The sequence below is a fragment of the Candoia aspera genome, chromosome 2 (genome assembly GCF_035149785.1).
Source record: "Candoia aspera isolate rCanAsp1 chromosome 2, rCanAsp1.hap2, whole genome shotgun sequence".
Lineage (NCBI taxonomy): Eukaryota > Metazoa > Chordata > Lepidosauria > Squamata > Boidae > Candoia > Candoia aspera.
In genome coordinates, this window is record NC_086154.1 from 207,803,442 (window position 1) to 207,820,603 (window position 17,162).

Consider the following 17,162-nt stretch of genomic DNA (forward strand, 5'->3'; position numbering starts at 1 on the left):
TAACGCTGCCCATAGTAACTAGTACACATTAATTCTCAGGGGGAAAAAAGAACAGGAGCTCAGATAATGGGTCTTATATTTTTGAAGTGAGGATTTATTAAAGGAGGCATGCTGCAGACAAGGACAAACAAATGTTTTCATCACAGGTACATAATAAGAAAGCTTTTCAGATAGGGATTCAATTAATTCTGAAAATGACAGTGTTAAAAATAATTGTAAAATATTTTGAATTTTATATGCGTATTGCAGAAAATGTGACTTTGGGCCAGTCACTCTCAGCCCACGACATCTGGCTCGGGCAACAAGCTGGTCAGGTCTTTTCTTTCGCAACCAACGGATCAACATTTGGTTGATCTGAAAAAAGTGGACCCTGCACTTGTGGGAAAAAAGTTAGGAAGAAAAAGAAAATGCAAAAAATGAGACTAGGGAAAGTCAGGATCTTGGACTATGACTAGAAAGGCACAGGGCCAAGTTCACACTCAATCACAGAAACTCATCAAATGGTAATTTGGCCAATCCCTCTTTCTCAATCTAAACTAACTCATAGGATTGTTCAGTAGTAAATATATGATCTTAAACGTCTGAGTGTCAGGCAAGTATGAATTTAACAAATAAGTAAAAATAAATAGGGCCTGAAAAAAAAGAGCTTCTTTGCTATTCTAAAATAACAATAACAATATGTTCATATACTCTACATATGCTTGTATGACATGGTGGTTAATGTGTCTGACTGGGGAGACCCAGGTTCAAATCACCCCTTGGCCAAGGGAATTCACTGGATGATTCTGGACCAGCCACTTTTTCTCAGCCTAACTGACCAGCTAGTTGCCTGAGCCAGACATCGTGGGCTGAGAGAGAGTGACTGGCCCAAAGTCACATTTTCTGCAATATGCATATACAATTCTAAATATTTTACAATTATTTTTTAACACTGTCATTTTCAGAATTAATTGGATCTCTATCTGAAAAGCTTTCTTAATTATGTACCTGTGATGAAAACATCTGTTTGTTGTTGTCTGCAGGGTTGCTGTTCCAGGGATAACATGAAGAGAGATCCCAATTAACGCTGCCTTGGCTTTTGGAAGAAAAAGCAGGATGCAAATCTAACTAATAAATAAATGAATGTGCAGTTTAACTTTTTCCCATGCTGGCTAGAGTTGACAGGATATACCATCCATCACATCTAAAAAGCAGAAGCTCAGGGAAGGCTGTTCTAAAATAGACTTTTTCAAACTGTGTCCCAAACTGGATGGGGTTCCATGAAAAACTAAGGAAAAAAGGAAGGTTCACTAGAACTCAGCCAATTTTTAATAACTAGAGCTTTGCCTCTTGATCAAGGGATCTATGATTTTTTGTTTTTTTAAACCATCAGGTTCCATGGCCTGAAAATTTTTGAAAACCCCTGTCCAAAAAGACATAGTTCAAAAGAAGTTTTGTTGATGGTCAATATAATTCACTATGCTCAATTACTCCTTCACAGACATGCACAAGAGAACACACTCTTACATCCTAAATACCCAGTTCTACATTTTTAAATGTAACTTTTAGTTACCTGGCTGTTTTTATTGTAAAAACTGAAGAGCATGCAGACTTTTTTTATTCAGAAACATCAATCATTAAAACATTAAAACATCCTGCTTATTTCACCACAATCAAATGAAATATACTTCATTTCAAATATTTATTATTACATTTATATCTTGTGTGGTGGTGACCCCTTTTGTATAGACATGGGAAGCAGAGAAGCAGTTGCAAGTGCAAGAAGGCAAGTGTTGGAAATGCCAAAGACTGAGGAACACAAGAAAGCATTTCAGAAACTGAAACAAGTCATATGCAAAAAATCCAGACTTTTCTCAAGAATTCTGAAAGTTAGACACCCCAGAAGTAGGCAACAAGACTGTGTCTTTAAATTAGGACCTCAGGAGACACAGGCCCCATCACTCACTCGATTGATTGATTGGACTTATATGGCCACCTATCTTATATGATGACTCTAGGCAGCTCACAACAATCCATACAAAACATGGTTTAAAACAAAACTACCCTTCCCACCAGGTGCCAGACCAATTATACTTGGAGCTCAACCCCCATCCTAGCCCAATGTTTGGGGGAAGAGCCAGGTCTTCATAACCCTCCAGAAGGCTAGGGATCCCTCAGATCTCAGGTAGGAGACTGTTCCAAAGGGCTGGGACAGCCACTGAGAAGGCGCACCTCCAAGGCCCCATCAGGTAGCAACATTTGAGGGAGGGGACCTAGTAGAAGGTTAAGTGCAGGAGATTAGTGGGTCTAGCCATCAAATTGGCCCTCAAATCCTAATATTATTACTGTAACTTTCTACCAATCATTAGGCTTTAAAATGGTTGCACTCTATGCCTTTGTAAACACAGTGACTCACAGAAAAAATACAAAATGCATATATTCATCCTATTAATTGCCCCAGCATCCCTTCTAATAAAATTCTAGTAAATGCACTCATGATCATGATATTCCTTTGTTAAAGGAAACTACAGTGCTTTAATAGCAGTTCTCAGATTATCTTCACACTTAACCTAAATTCATTTCTCTCTATTCTACTGTGTGATTTGGATTGTTTAAACTGCATTTCATGTTTATTTTAAATTGGGTAAGTGGCTATTTTTCAGCCCCCAAGGCTGCAACAATTCTCAGCTTAGGAGTTAAACAAATGCCCATTCACACACATGCACACAAGCACACAAACACCTATACTCTTACTCTGGTGCACACATACATCATATACTTATTCCTGTATATACTATAATTGTTTTTTCTCCAGTACACAGAGAGAATATTCTTAACAATTCTGCTCAGTGTTGGTGGGAAAGAGGGGAAAACAACAGATCTTGCTCTCAGTGAACTCTTGCAGATCACTGGCTTCTGCTGCTGGCAATTTTAAGCAGGACTGAGGGAGGGGTAAGCTAAGTCTGCCCCCCTTCCAGGATTCTGCTTTCCAGGCTTTCCAGAAGACCAACCAATAGTCTGTGCTGTCAATAATAAGAGGCAACCAGTAATCACAGTTTTGAAAGACATTATACAAATTTTTAAAAATAAAATAAAAATAATTAGTAAGGTGATGCATATAATAGCATGAAACTCTAGATTGAAGTTGATCAAAGTAAGATTGAGTTTCATTTCAGTAGATTTGTACTTTATTGTTTCAGGAGTGCTAGAAATTCTGGATTAAATCTGAGTTCATAAATCAAAACAGCAAAATCACTGGGTTTTTTTTTTTCTTATTTTGAACTGAGTTAACATATGGGAAGTCAGAAATCTGCAAAAAGAAGACTCAGTTTTGTATATTGTGCTCTCTCTCCCAAAGAGAGATGAGAAGGCACAAGCACAAGTTTTTGTGGAAGTTATACACTTTCACATTTAGTAATCCAAGTTCAGCCATGAAAGCATTATAGAATCCACTTTTTAAAATGTGACATAGAACACGACAAAATTAGGTTATTTTAGTATCTGTCCATTAAGTATACTTAAGACATAGTTACCTAAGTATTATCTTGGCTCAGTCTCCTCCAGCAGGAGGATATGAGTTCAGTTAAGCCATTATGAAGACCAGAATGAAAGGGAAGCGCTAAAGCTTAAGACAGGCAAAAACTTGATAAATAAATATCTACTTCCTTTGGATAAGTTTAAATCTCTGGTTCTAGATGAATTTCACCCTGTGAATTTGATGATGGCCTGGCTGGACCTCTATTCAACATTTTTGAAAAATCCTGCAGAACTGGTGAAGTATCAGATGAACAGAAGACAAAAGTTGTCCCTAATTTCCAAAGGTATGGAGAAAAGGATCTCAGGAAATTCAGACAAGTCATTTTGACACTGATATCTGGGAAGATTCTAGAGCAGGTTATAAAAAATTAAATAAATTGAAAACAGTGCAATAATTATCAGAAATCAGCATACATTTTTCAAATCTTGCCAGACCTATTTCATAACTCCTTTATGAAATGAGTTTCTAGACTATAGAAATGCAGTAAGTATGTCATGATTTAAGCAAAGCATCTGACAAAGTAGTCCATAATGTTCTGGCTATTAAGAAATTTAATTATAGGTTGGATGAAATGACAACTTAGTAGACACTTGGTACAGCTGTACAGCATTTCAGATTCAAAGGAAAAACAGGTGTTTCAGAGCCCATATGGATGTGACTCCGGCTCCTGCCTGCACCTCCAACCAAATTCATTTTTCCCTGGATTGTGTAGCAGCTGAGGGCAGCCTACCTACAGATAGCTTGAAAATAATATTCAAAGAGTTCTGATCAATGATTGCTCATCAAACAGGAGTGGGTTGACAATGGGAGTACCGTAAGGTTCAGTCCTGGGGTTTCTATTTATCAACATTTGTATTAGTGGCTTGCATGATGGGGTGGTGGCAATGCTTAGGAAATCTGTGGATGATAACAATTGGGTGAGACATCTAATACTCTGTCTGAAAGACAAAAATGAAACTAAAAATGGTCTTGATAGATTAGAGAAACACACTGGAAGCAACAGAATAGAATTTAATGGGGATAAATGCACTCAGGGAACAGAAATCAAATGCACTGCTATACAATAAGACTCATATCCTAGTAAATAGCACTGTCATATTATCAGCAGAGAACAAAAGCTTATGGGTCAAATGTTTTATCCTTTGTCACAAAAACAATAAAAAGTTGTACAACAAATAGATATACTAGTCATAGATGTAACACCTTCAACAGTCCTTATGAACAAAGTAGCTTTTTTCTGACTAAATATCAGGGCTGTACAAACTAAATAGCTACAAACACAGCACTGGTTCAAACTTTTAAAACTCAATGACCCTATGACAACATTGTTCTAATACAGCAGTTTCTAAAGTATCAGTGGACATCTGGGAAGTTGTTTCATTATCTTGTTTGATATAGGCCACCATGCACATTTATATTAAATATAAATTATTTATATAAATATTTATATTAAAATGGATGCGATGCAGTAGAATCTTAACCTATGTCACATGCATATCACCACCTACTTTCTTTCTGAAGATTTTAGCTTCACCTATTTGGTTTCCTACAAAAACTGAATCTGGGAGGAAGCATGAGAGAAAATAAATTTGTCCTCAAAGAAAAAATATTTTAAGTACATACCCATATAATGCTTTAGTATGTTTGGAAGCCATGTGTGACCTTCAGATATTCAGCAAACAAATGACTTGCTGTCTTTGGATCATGTTTTAAACAAGTAAGTGATTGTTCTGCTCCAAAATAGCTGCAGAGAAATAAATATTTTGCTCCTACTTGTGTCTTAAAGTACTACTGCAATTACTCTGTTGGGAAGATACATGCAATGACATTCAGAACAAATAATAAGTGGTAATTCTGAGGTCTAAGGTACCCCTCCAGAAAAATAATATTAGTTCATAGTAGCCAGTGTCAACAACACAGCTAGAAATATCAGTGTACTGTAGAGGCTTCTCAGTTTAGCGTGACCAGAGCTTTTGTAGGACAAGAGCTTGCTTCGTTAGATGCACAGAGACAGAAAAAGGGGTAAACAGATAAACTCGGGTAGACTGAATCAAATCAGCAGAGAAAGTTGAAGGGTCCTAAAATGATGTATCTGCCAGAACACTAAGTGTAAAATATATACAGAACTTGCACAAATTATTCGTAAGTCATCTATAATATTCAAAAGACAGCCAATGTGACCAAAATTAATACGGATCAAAGCCATCCCTTATCAGTTACCCTTTCAACAAATTGTTGTTTAATTTTCACTGCTGCTTCCATATTTGAAAGCTGGTGCGTATGGAGCATCTATTCAGCAACTGCTGTTCTGAAACATTTGTAGTGATGACCTTCTCTTCCTGAGATCAGTCAATGCTACAGTTATTAGGGCTATTGTATCTGAAGGCAATGCTTTGGATTGCACATGGGAGTAAAAGCAAACATACTAGCACATCTTGTTTTGACAAGTACTGGAAAAGGGTAAGTCCAAAGACCATCCCACAGATATCTTCCAGAAAAATACTGGATCCCTAGGTCACATAAACTGTGGCTTCTCTCAAGGAATGAGCTGAAACCCTGAGGAAATTGGCTGGTTCTTGAACTTCAGACTAAGTAACCACCTCTCCAATGCCCAATATATCAGGGTCCCATGTTTGCCTGTCTCCCACCTATAGGAAATAAGGGGACTGGCTGACCCAACAATTTGATTCATTATATGTAGAGCTTATGGACCTTCACAAACGCCATAGTGTGCAAATGCCAGTGTCCCATTTCTGAGATGAAGAAAACTGTAACAAAAATTAGCAAAAGGTCATAACTGGCAACTAATGGTATACTGATGTCCTTTGAATCTAGGAAGTGTCAAATCAAAAACATTATTCCATCAAACAAACAGTACAGAAGTCATACAATGCACATACTCCTAGCAGGTAGGAATGCACAAGGGTGCCCTGAATGATAGTCTGTTTATGAATAGTTGAAAAGATTAGAAAGAACAAGTTGAAGGAGAATCATATGACAGTCTGGAAAAATTAATTTAAGGTCCCAGAAGATGACTTATATAATACCACAAAAGGCAGTAAGAAACCCTGCACACTTTCTAATAAAAGTGCTAAATTGCACTCAGTGCACTATCCAGTGCAACTGCCCTTTCAAGAGATTAATTGCTAGATTCAACTTGAGCTCTAAGCAGTGGGAAAAAAACATAGGCCTCTGGAGAAACTACCTAGAATACAGCTAATGTTGAAAGCCAGTTTGGTGTAGTGGTTAAAGGAGCCAGACTAGAAACCAGGAGACTGTGAGTTCTAGCCTTGCCTTAGGAACAAAGCCAGCTGGTGACCTTGGATCAGTCATTCCTGCTCAGCAAATAACAAACCACTTTTGAAAATGCTGCCCAGAAAACTGCATGGATGTAACCAGGTAGCTGCCAGGAGTTAAAACTGATTTGAAGACCTTCTCTTCCTGAGATCAGTCAATGCTACAGTTATTAGGGCTATTGTATCTGAAGGCAATGCTTTGGATTGCACATGGGAGTAAAAGCAAACATACTAGCACATCTTGTTTTGACACACACAAAAGAGTTCATGTTATCATGCCTACAATCCAGGTCATCTGGGCTATTCACTCAGTAACATTAGGTTCTGGGTGCGAGGACAGATGTTTGACATATATTGTAGGGGATAAACAGATAAAACGCTGTATCAACAAGCAACAGGCAAACCCCATACTTCTCCTTAAGGAAAAGTCAAATGTAGGAGTTCCTCCTTATACAGAGGGCAGGACTTGGGAGCTTTCTCTATTGGCTATTGCCTTTTCAGGGAAGGCATTAACCTTTTATGTTTATTTCATTGATTAGTGGGAGGTGGAGTTGTAGGCAGATGAAACCATAACCTTCAATAAACCATGTGGCAGCTGTTTTAAGTCATCTAGATGAGAGGAAGGAGAAAACTGTCCAATCACATGCAGGTCATGAGAATATGGTACAGTTCTGTTTTGGAGTGTATTTTAGGACTTTGTTTTTGTGATCGCAGTTTCTGTATTCTACTGAATTTTACGTGCTCTACTGTAGCTGCAGTGTAACGTGCAGGTTAAATAATCTTTTAAGCTATAAAATTAGTTTTGTGACATTTTTCCTCAGTCTTCATCTTTGACCTGGGACAAGAGAAGGAGTTGGAAGACTGGAAATTCATAATGTCCTGTTTTAATATTTATCAGTGTTTTTAAGCCCAATTTTTAAGAGAGTCTTAAATAACAACAAAGTCCTTTTGTTTTAAAATCTACAGTCCTGCATAGTAGTACATGAATTTATCAACATTTTTTTTTGTTTTAAAGGTAACTGAAACAACCTGCAAGACCCCCCACTTCTCCCTCAATCATAGCATTATATCTATACCTTGCCTTATAAACCCAAATAGATCACACACAGCCTTTCAAACCCCTTCTACTTCTGCAATTACAACACAATGCACTGACAAATGCCATTTCATCATGTAGCAAATACAGTAGATTATCAGGAACCTACAGAGCAGCAACTGCCTTAAAAAAAGATAATTGCCCATTCATGCCTTGAAGACAAAGGGAGTGTCCTTCCAGATCAGGGTTTCTCAACCAGGGTTCTGTGGAACCCTAGGGTTCTGCAAGAGGTCACTGGGGGTTCCCTGGGAGATCACAATTTATCTAAAAAATTATTTCAAATTCGGGCAACTTCACAATAAAGAGGTTTCATTCTTTATTTTTAATTTAAGAACACTGTTAATGCATACATACAGGCCTACACATGAAACAAATATAATAATTTTGTAACTTCTGGCCTATATTTGAGCCTGAATGTATAGGGATTCCCTGAGGCCTGAAAAATATTTCAAGGGTTCCTCCAGGGTCAAAAAGCTGAGAAAGGCTGTTCTAGATCACCCTAGTTACAATTCATTTGAACATACCAGCCATTTGTAAATGACACCATATTTTCCAGCAAAAATCCCAGACAACTGGAGTACTTGACTAACTTTTCCTGATCTTGGAAAAAACTAAGCAGGTTGTACTTGGTTAAATAATTCGATGAGAGACCACTAGAAAATCCAAGAGCACTAGGTTAGTTTTGAAAGTTGGGGAGGAAAAAAAAAACCAGAACATGCCAATGGCAACAGAGTCACCAGGAATGAAGCTCAACTTTATTTTGACAAAAAAGCCACTAAAGATGTGGTAGATAGACAAGCCCTTGAAGCCCTCGCCTTCTACTGCCAATTATTCTACAGCTCTACGAACAGATGCAGCACATCCATTCATTTCTCACAGAGGCCATCAGAACCAAAAGCTTTCTAAGGAAGAGAGGCAGCAGACAATGAGATGCTATTATCTCTGCTTGCTGCAGGTGTTGGGTTTGGCTGAGCATCTTTGTCTCTTCATAATCAACTGCTCTGTGATGAAAAACAGGACTGTCTGCTCCGGGAGATGACAGTATCTCCTAAGTCTTCCGGTACACCCCCATTTCCATCACAATTTTCTAGTAAAGAATCATGAAGAATTAAGAATTAGTCTCCTTTTTATTAATCTTGCTTTGGTTGTCCCTTCCCCTTTTTTCCTTTTCCCTTCTGTATTGTATTTTTTTAGATTATAAGGCTGTAGGCAGGGACCATCTGGTTTTATTTTTCTGGTAGACTTTCGGGCTAAAAAACAAGGTATACAGCACTAGATAAAAATTAGCATGCATCTATCTCTCTATATCCATCCATTCTGGGTTATTTCACAAGTTGTCTAGATACACACATCTGGTGAAGAATCAAATAGAATAGAACTGAATAGAAATCTAAAAAAATTTAAAGATTTTCTAAGACAGCTTGAATGTACCTTTAGCAATAATCCTGAAAATCGACTGACATGGTAGATCAAAAGAGAAACTACTTTGCTTTACTGTCACATGATTAGTTGAAACAAATTCAGAATAAGTACTGTGGAAAGAAAAAAGTGATAACTAAAAGTGAATAGGCTACCAAAAATAATTACTGGGAAGACTTAAACAGAAGTGATACATTATTTCTCTTTCTTAATGACCGCTCGGTAAAGTCTCAACTTCATACCTCATTTCTAATCATAAATCATTTTATTAAAAAGCAGGCCATAATTACTTGAAACTTTATTACAGATCTTGTTTAAAATCCTAATATAAATAAATGATGTCACATTACTGATCTAGTTTCCAAACAATTGGGTATGCATTCTAACAACAAACCAAGAGAGGAAAGAATGAAAACAAGGAGGGAGCAAAACTCACATCTTTTTTTAAAAAAACTAAATGCTATAAAGAGTGATAATTAGTAACCTCTATCTCAACTGGCCTTTTAAGTACAAGACAGAGTTAATTGATTGAACTACACAATCCATTTTCCATTACACAATTCCTGGACTTAACAGGGCATTTATTTTCAAAAACGTTAAGTAGTGTAATAGTTCCACAAACTATGTTCACTGCAGTGTTATCAAATAAATTATCTATAAAACTAGCAGCTAAAAGGCATAACACTTTGCAAAGACTAAAAAAATAATAATTTTGAGTCCACTTCCTGTTTTTCTGTTGATTGTTTAGTCTGCTTTTCTCTCTCTGTTGAGGTTAAAGAGCTTTTCTTCCCTTGTATCAGGCAAGAAATATGACAAAATGCTGAAAATATATTCTGCTGACTTTCTGTCATGACAAGACCCCATCTTTTGCTTACATACGTCCTAATGAAGGTTACAGGCTACATATTTTCAGAATTTTAAATCCAACCACAGATGTGTTGATATATCTTACTGCACTTTAGCATGGCACAGGGTTTCAGCCTGAAAATGAAAAAAAACAAAACCACCCTGGGATTCCCAGATAGTTACAGCAGTACATGTGGAAAGTATAATACAGGGATAAGCAATTGTTCTTTGGCTCTAAGACCCATGCAGTAATTTCACTAACATGCTTCACAACAGAAAACAATCTGTTGGGGGGCATTTGAGTAATTCTGACCCTTACATTGCTTGTAATCTTTATAAAGCTGTCAAAGCCATTTCCTAGAAATGGACCAGGATTTCCATGTTCAAGATTTCAGTTGTTTCCAGAGGATATCAATTGTCTTCCTAGAAGAAGAACCGGAGCTGCTTCTGTAATTTTCCAGAAGAAATCACTGTTTATTTGCCCAAGTTCTGTTGTCCTATATGTTATGCTGTGAATTAGCTGTTCTGTACTCATTTTCAATCAATATTGACAAGGTTGTTGCACTCCAAAAATACATTGCACAGAAGGATAGAAAACAAGCTTACTCTCCACATAAGCACGACCTATATGTATCTTCTACCCTATTTCCTTGAGGCAACTCATGCAGGATCTGGACAGCAGCATCTAAATTCTGTTATGGAGAATTTGTGAAACTAGAAATAGTCTAAGGAGCAAATCAGAGGAAAAGTGACAGTGATGATTAACTACAACAGAGCTTTATGGCCACAATTCTGAATGGACAAATTAAAAAGCACAACTGCACACAGTAGAATTCACTTCTGAATAAACACCGAGGGATTTGTAAAGATTTTTTTAAAACATAAAATGTTTTTGCCACTAAGATACAGGTAGGAAGATAGGTGTGTGTGAGTGTGTGTGTGTGTTTACTTATTTCCAAATTGAGAAATTAACATGCTGAATCAAATCATTGGTAATTAACACATGTGTATATTGTATGAGCCTTGAAATTATTTAAATATTTTAAAAGAATAATATATATTACTATTGAACTGACTATGGAGATTAATGGAACAATTCAAATGCAAGTATTTCACAACTTGAGGTTTTCATCTTTATCTCTGCATGTTCTAGCAAAGAGGAAGTGGCAATATAAGTTTTAAGACCGCTCAGAGTCCCTCCTCGGGGGGAGATGGGCAGTAGTACAAATTTGAGACATAAATAAATAAGTTTTAAAAAAAGAGACAGACACTAAAGGAAAAAAGTAGAAGAAATTAAGTTCTGAAAAATACTGACCCTTTCAGAAATGTTCAATCCTAGTAAATAATGGAAATTAAGCTGAAGGTAGCAAAAAATCTTACTTTACAATTACAAGAATCTAAACAAGACATAAATGTCTGTAGAGACATTTATAAAGAAGTGGCCATTAATATATCAATCACTACTGAATAGATGGGAACTGTATTAGCAAATCAAATCTATGATCAAATGGGAGAGGGAGAGGGAGGGGGAGGGGGAGGAATAAGAGCCAGTTTGGTGTAGTGGTTAAGGCACCAGGCTAGAAACCAGGAGACCGTGAGTTCTAGTCCTGTCTTAGGCATGAAAGCCTGCTGGTGACCTTGGGCCAATTACTCTCTCAGCCCCAGGAAGGAAGGCAAACCACTTCTGGGGAAAAAAAAAAGACCTTGCCAAGAAAACTGCAGGGAATTGTCCAGGCAGTCTCTGAGAATTGGACACAATTGAACAGAATGCACACACACACACACACACACACTCGATTCAATCTCAGGCAGTTTGCAGAGAAACAATGGTGAAAAGTTGGCTAAAATCTAAAATTTGCGAGAGGAGAGAGGAAGTAAAAATAGAAATGACTTTTATTAAGCTATGCATACCAGCTGGCACCAGTTGAAGACTTTATGATGGTTTTATGATGGTTTTATTAGAGGCAGAAAGCTCAGATAGGGATTAAATATTATTGAGATGAATGGTTTTGATGGAAGAGATCTGAATAGAGGTGAGAGGGCTCAAAAGTGAAAACTTAAGGATAGCACGTCATGTCCTTGGAGTTGAAATCAAACCAAGGTTAATGGTTAAAGTTAATGTTAATATCTCTGCTATACTAGCTGAGCTACCTGGAGGAGCATGCTAATAAAGCTATCAAGTTGGGCATAACTGTTCTACCCATGTGGGATCTTGTGCTGGGCTTGGAGAGAAACCAGAAGATGGCATTCCTGCAAAGCAGCATGAGTTACTATTACACTGCCAGCAACAGATGCCATCACAGGAATTTTATGCATAGTATAGGGCCAAAAGGTGAAATGAGGGTACAATAAGAACTGACTCAACAACAGAAAAATCTGAAGATGTCCCTACCTATGTTTGCCAACAAATGTATAATGCATTACTAACATTTAAAGACAACTTTGTTAGATTGCAATTAACAAAGAAGGCTTTTACCTCTCCTGTGTTCTTCCTCAGGACTTAGGGCATATTAAGAATTTATCTAGCATTCTGTCTCTCCCAGAAGATCAATTTGAAGAATCATTATTTATTTTTTATTACAGGAACATTAAGCTCTATTACCATGTAAAAACAGTAAAGTCACAAGCAAAACTCTTGGTGATTTCAGAAGCACATTCATGTTGTTTTTTGGGGGAGCAATATGAAAATGCCGTTGCCTTCTTCCATGATGCTTTATTCCAACATAAAACTAGTGTAATCTACCAAAACTCATGGCTCCATATCTAAGTATTATTTTTGCTTGGATGTATATGCATATCTCATAATATGATAAATGCCATAACAGTGTATTTTGTGTCCAACCTCAAAGCAAGCACTGGGGAATGAAATATCCCAATCAATATATTGGACAGAAAAATAAGCATGTACCACACCATGATACAGTCACATTTATGTGTCCTCATAACTATGTGCTTATAATTATGAATCAATATATAATCAGTATGCAATGAATCTTGAAATCATTTTTCAAATAACCATCCAAATTCTTTAGCAATTAAAAATGGCTTCATTAAAATATGCATTCACCATCTAGAAATAATTTGGCTTTAAAATACTGCAGTCACTGTTTTAATAAGAGCAATGAGTGCATGTTATTTAACTATGTTTAATGCCAATGCATTTGTTTGTTTATTGGATTTATAGTCCACTTTTCTTCCAAAAATTCAAGGCAATTCTTCCAATTTTTCCCTACAACAACCCTGCAAGGTTAGTTGAGCTGAGAGAGAGTAACTGGCCCAAAGTCACTCAGCGTGCTTCCATGGCTGAGGGTAGACTTGCAGCAGAGTCTCTCTGATCCAATGCCTTAAATATGCATATTTTTAAAGGAGAAAGCTGATTTCACAGCATATAAATTTCAAAAGCATTTAGCAAACAGGCCACTGACAAATTAAAATCTCTACTTTTTATAGCACAGTAAAATCAACAGTTTTGGGCAAAAACCATCATAGAAAGGTAGTTTTTAGTAAAACTAAAGTTTATTAGCTTTAATAAATGTTAATACTGATAAAGGTACTTAAGATTGGGCTATTAGAAATGTGGCAGGATGAAGACGATTAAAATTGACCAGAAATTTTTTTTTTAACAATTATTTCATTTGAACATAAAGAACATCCTGTATATTGTTATCTATTATGGCCTAATTCACCACTGAATTTTATGGGGAGATTTGCAATTTTTTTCTTAAGAAATTTAAAGAATTATGCCCAAAACAACATTTCTCCATTCTTCTGACCAGACTCTGAAAGAGGGGCATAAATATTTTGTACATGCATAGAAGCCCTGCTTGCTATCTATAGCTAGCAGTGCGGCATTACAGAGCAGGTACCGCACCCTCTCCTATAAGAAAAAAAAAAGAGTAAAGCCACCATTTGTCCTTGAGGCCAAGAAATACTAGTGCTGAACAACCTGTTAAAGCACTGTCTATCTAGCTTTTCCTCTTTGTGGTATCACATTCATTCAGAGCAAGCAATTTTTAAATTATCATCTTTAAAAGTATCTACAAGGGCTGATGTATTCTAATTCCAGCAAATATAAACATCTCAGTATTAAAAGATTCTCATTCTCACCCAATTTACCAGGCTGCAATTCTTACTAAGTGCATCACTGTCATTACAGGGTACCCATATATAATGGGGAAAACCAAGCAAAACTGGCATCTCAAACCACTGTGCACAAAAGGAAGAGAGACCTGAAAATAAAGTATAGTGATGCCCTGTGCCCTCCCTTGCTTTAAAACCATAAGAAAAAGCCAAATTACTAATTTTGTTCTTATTCTGGTGATACACTCTCTATGTGGGAGAGCAATGAGTAAAGCAAAAAGCTCTTAGTCCTTTATCTGACAATTAGGACATCACACAGGCCACCGTTCATCCTCCTGTTAAAAAAATAATCCTTTGAATGAGTAAACTATCCATTAATGAGGCTTTGCTTTCTGCAAAGATGGCAGGGAGGGAAATAATTCCTGCTCCTTGCCACAGTGAGACCTCGTCTGCTTGCATATGACTGGCTAGTTTAGCAGCAGTGCAACCCAAGCCCCCCTCCCCAATCCACCAAACCCTTTTTTATTTCTAGTGCTTTTCCTGCTGCGGTTTCGATGATTTTTTGCGACTTCTTGCCAGGCTATTTCTCATTCAGCACCGCTCCTTTCCCTTGGAAAGGGGAGCAGCGCCACAGGTCAGAAAAACGCATTTATTAAACCAATTGAAACACACGGAAGCATAAATCGCTCCCAGCGTGCAGCTCACACACACTGGTGCAGTTACACACAGACATGCAGGAAGGCCTTGTACTTTATCCTGCGGCGAACACCCAGGGCTGGGTCTCTTCCTCCTCGGAAGAGCACTTTCTGGTTTCACGTGCTGAGCCTCGCAGCCACGCCGCCACCCCACCTCCGCCAGTCTCCCGGCGCGGTCCACGCTCGCCTTTAGCTAGGAGGACCGCGAGCGCGCCGAGCCATCAGTGGCTTCTTACGGCTGCAAGCTGAGGCGGGAGGGTCGGGCACGGCGTCCGGGGACGGGGCACGTTTACCTGACCTCACCGCCCCCCGAAGCAGTTAAACCCGAGCCGAAGAAAAGCGGACCCCCGAGCCTGCTCTCCGCCTGCCACTCACCTCCTCGCTCTCGCCCTCTTTTGTCTGTCTTTCTCTTTCGCTGCTTTCCGCACCGGCGCCGCCTCGCAGTTTCTCGCGTCGGTGGCTCGAAGCGCGAGTCCCCTCCTGCTCGTGGGATGGCGAAAAGGCGGTTGCTCCGAGGAGCCTACGCGGGCTGGAAGGCAGGCGCGGGGAGTAAGGGGAGGCGACTCCGCCGCCGCACCGCCCTCCGCTCCTTCCTGTCGCTTTGCGGTGCAGCGCGGCTTCCCGCTCTGCTTCTCTCACTGGCTCGGCTCGGTTCAGGCTGCTCGAGCGATGCCGGCGAAACCCGTGCCAAGAGGGGCAAGCAGATGGATACAGCAGCGCTGGCTCCGCTCTCCCTTCCGCTCCGGTCTCCGTCGGAGCGCCCAGGCCTGCGGGAGGGCGGAGGAACCTCCTTAGCGCGGCCGGTGCCACAGAGCGAATGCCCCGGGATGCAATAGGAGCGAGCTGCTTCAGGGTAATGCAAATAAAGGGTTAACTCTAGACTTCCTTAGGAGGAGGGCGGGGCAAAAAGCTAAGAGAACAGGCAACGAGAGGTGCGAGGGAGAATCTAGTTAACAAATGGCAGATAGGTGCTCTGCGGTATCTTTCAGAGACTAACAGAGACGCGCGTGATGGCTTGTGTGACAAAACAGTCAATAAATCTGAAGATCTGGATGTTTAAAAAGAAACAACATATCTGTTTATAGAATGAACGTTTAAAGAGAAACAACGTATCTGTCTATACAATGTTAAAGTTTTAATCATTTATAAACTGCTGGCCCTCTCGGCAGACGAGAGCCCGACCGTCATAAACCCGCTTTCCCACGCTTCATATACTAGGCTCCACTGGAAGACAACAGGGACAGAGGAGATAATTTCAGTGCAAGAAGCTAGATCTCTCGTGTTCAGGTGACGGCAGCGAAATTTTAAAGACTCCTCCCTTCCTCCCACCACCCCAAGAAACGTAGGCGTAATTGTGTCATTTGCGACTAAATAAAAGTCCGTTTTGTCAGAGCCACTACAAAGCGCGCGAGAAGGCTGCAAGCGAAAGCGCCTGGGTGGACCGAGGAAAGGGCGCGTGCAAGCGGCAGCGGAGGTCTCAGCAGGCGGAGGCAGGCGGGGAAAATCAGCCGGGGTGCTGTTACATGACAGCGAGCTTTGGAGAAGTTAGGTGACGTCCGCCTAACAAACTTAAATGCGTTTGTGGTTGTCATAGCTTCCCCTCTACCAAAAGCATTCTGGGAATTGTAGTTGGAAGGAGTCCTGGCAAGGAATTCTACTCAAAGCTTACAAGGACAGACGGGAGATTTGCTATGGCAAGTAACAACTCTTTAATGATGATTAAATATACAGGTTTACTATGGTGCAAATCAAACGTTATCAGTAGTTTCTTCAAGTGCCTTTTCTGAAACTGCTACCAAATAACTGGATACTAATTTCAAATTATTATAGATAATTGTCAGGTAGTCCAGTCCTGTGCTTCCCAAGTGTTTGGGGGGGCTTCAGGTAGATGTCACTGCTTCTGCAAGTAAAAAAGATATATTGAGTGTGGTCTAGGAGTGTGCAACTGCCCTCAAACTCAGCTGTCTTCTCTACTTTTAGACCAGTGTTTCTCAACCTTGGCCACTTTAAGATGGCTGGCTGGAGAATTCTGGGAGTTGAAATCCACCCATCTTAAAGTGGCCAAGGTTGAGAAACACTGTTTTAGGTGCTGGCTCTCTTTTACTTCCCCTTCCTGAGCTCTCTTCCCAGTACATAGTCAACCCACCCTGGGCCTCAGTGGGGGAGTTCAGGGAGAGGGGCAAATGATGCAGCATGCAAAGCCTAGCACTAGC

General features: G+C 39.2%; 1 protein-coding gene across 2 annotated transcripts in view; it reads right to left on the reverse strand.

The window, feature by feature from the left end:
- Positions 1-15,610, reverse strand: part of CDC42SE2 (CDC42 small effector 2) — a 75,319-nt gene extending 59,709 nt beyond the window's left edge. For both annotated transcript variants that reach the window (XM_063296720.1, XM_063296721.1), the window contains exon 1: positions 15,325-15,610. The gene's annotated coding sequence lies outside the window, so the exon portion shown is untranslated. The remainder of the gene's footprint in view (positions 1-15,324) is intronic.
- Positions 15,611-17,162: the final 1,552 nt, after the last annotated feature.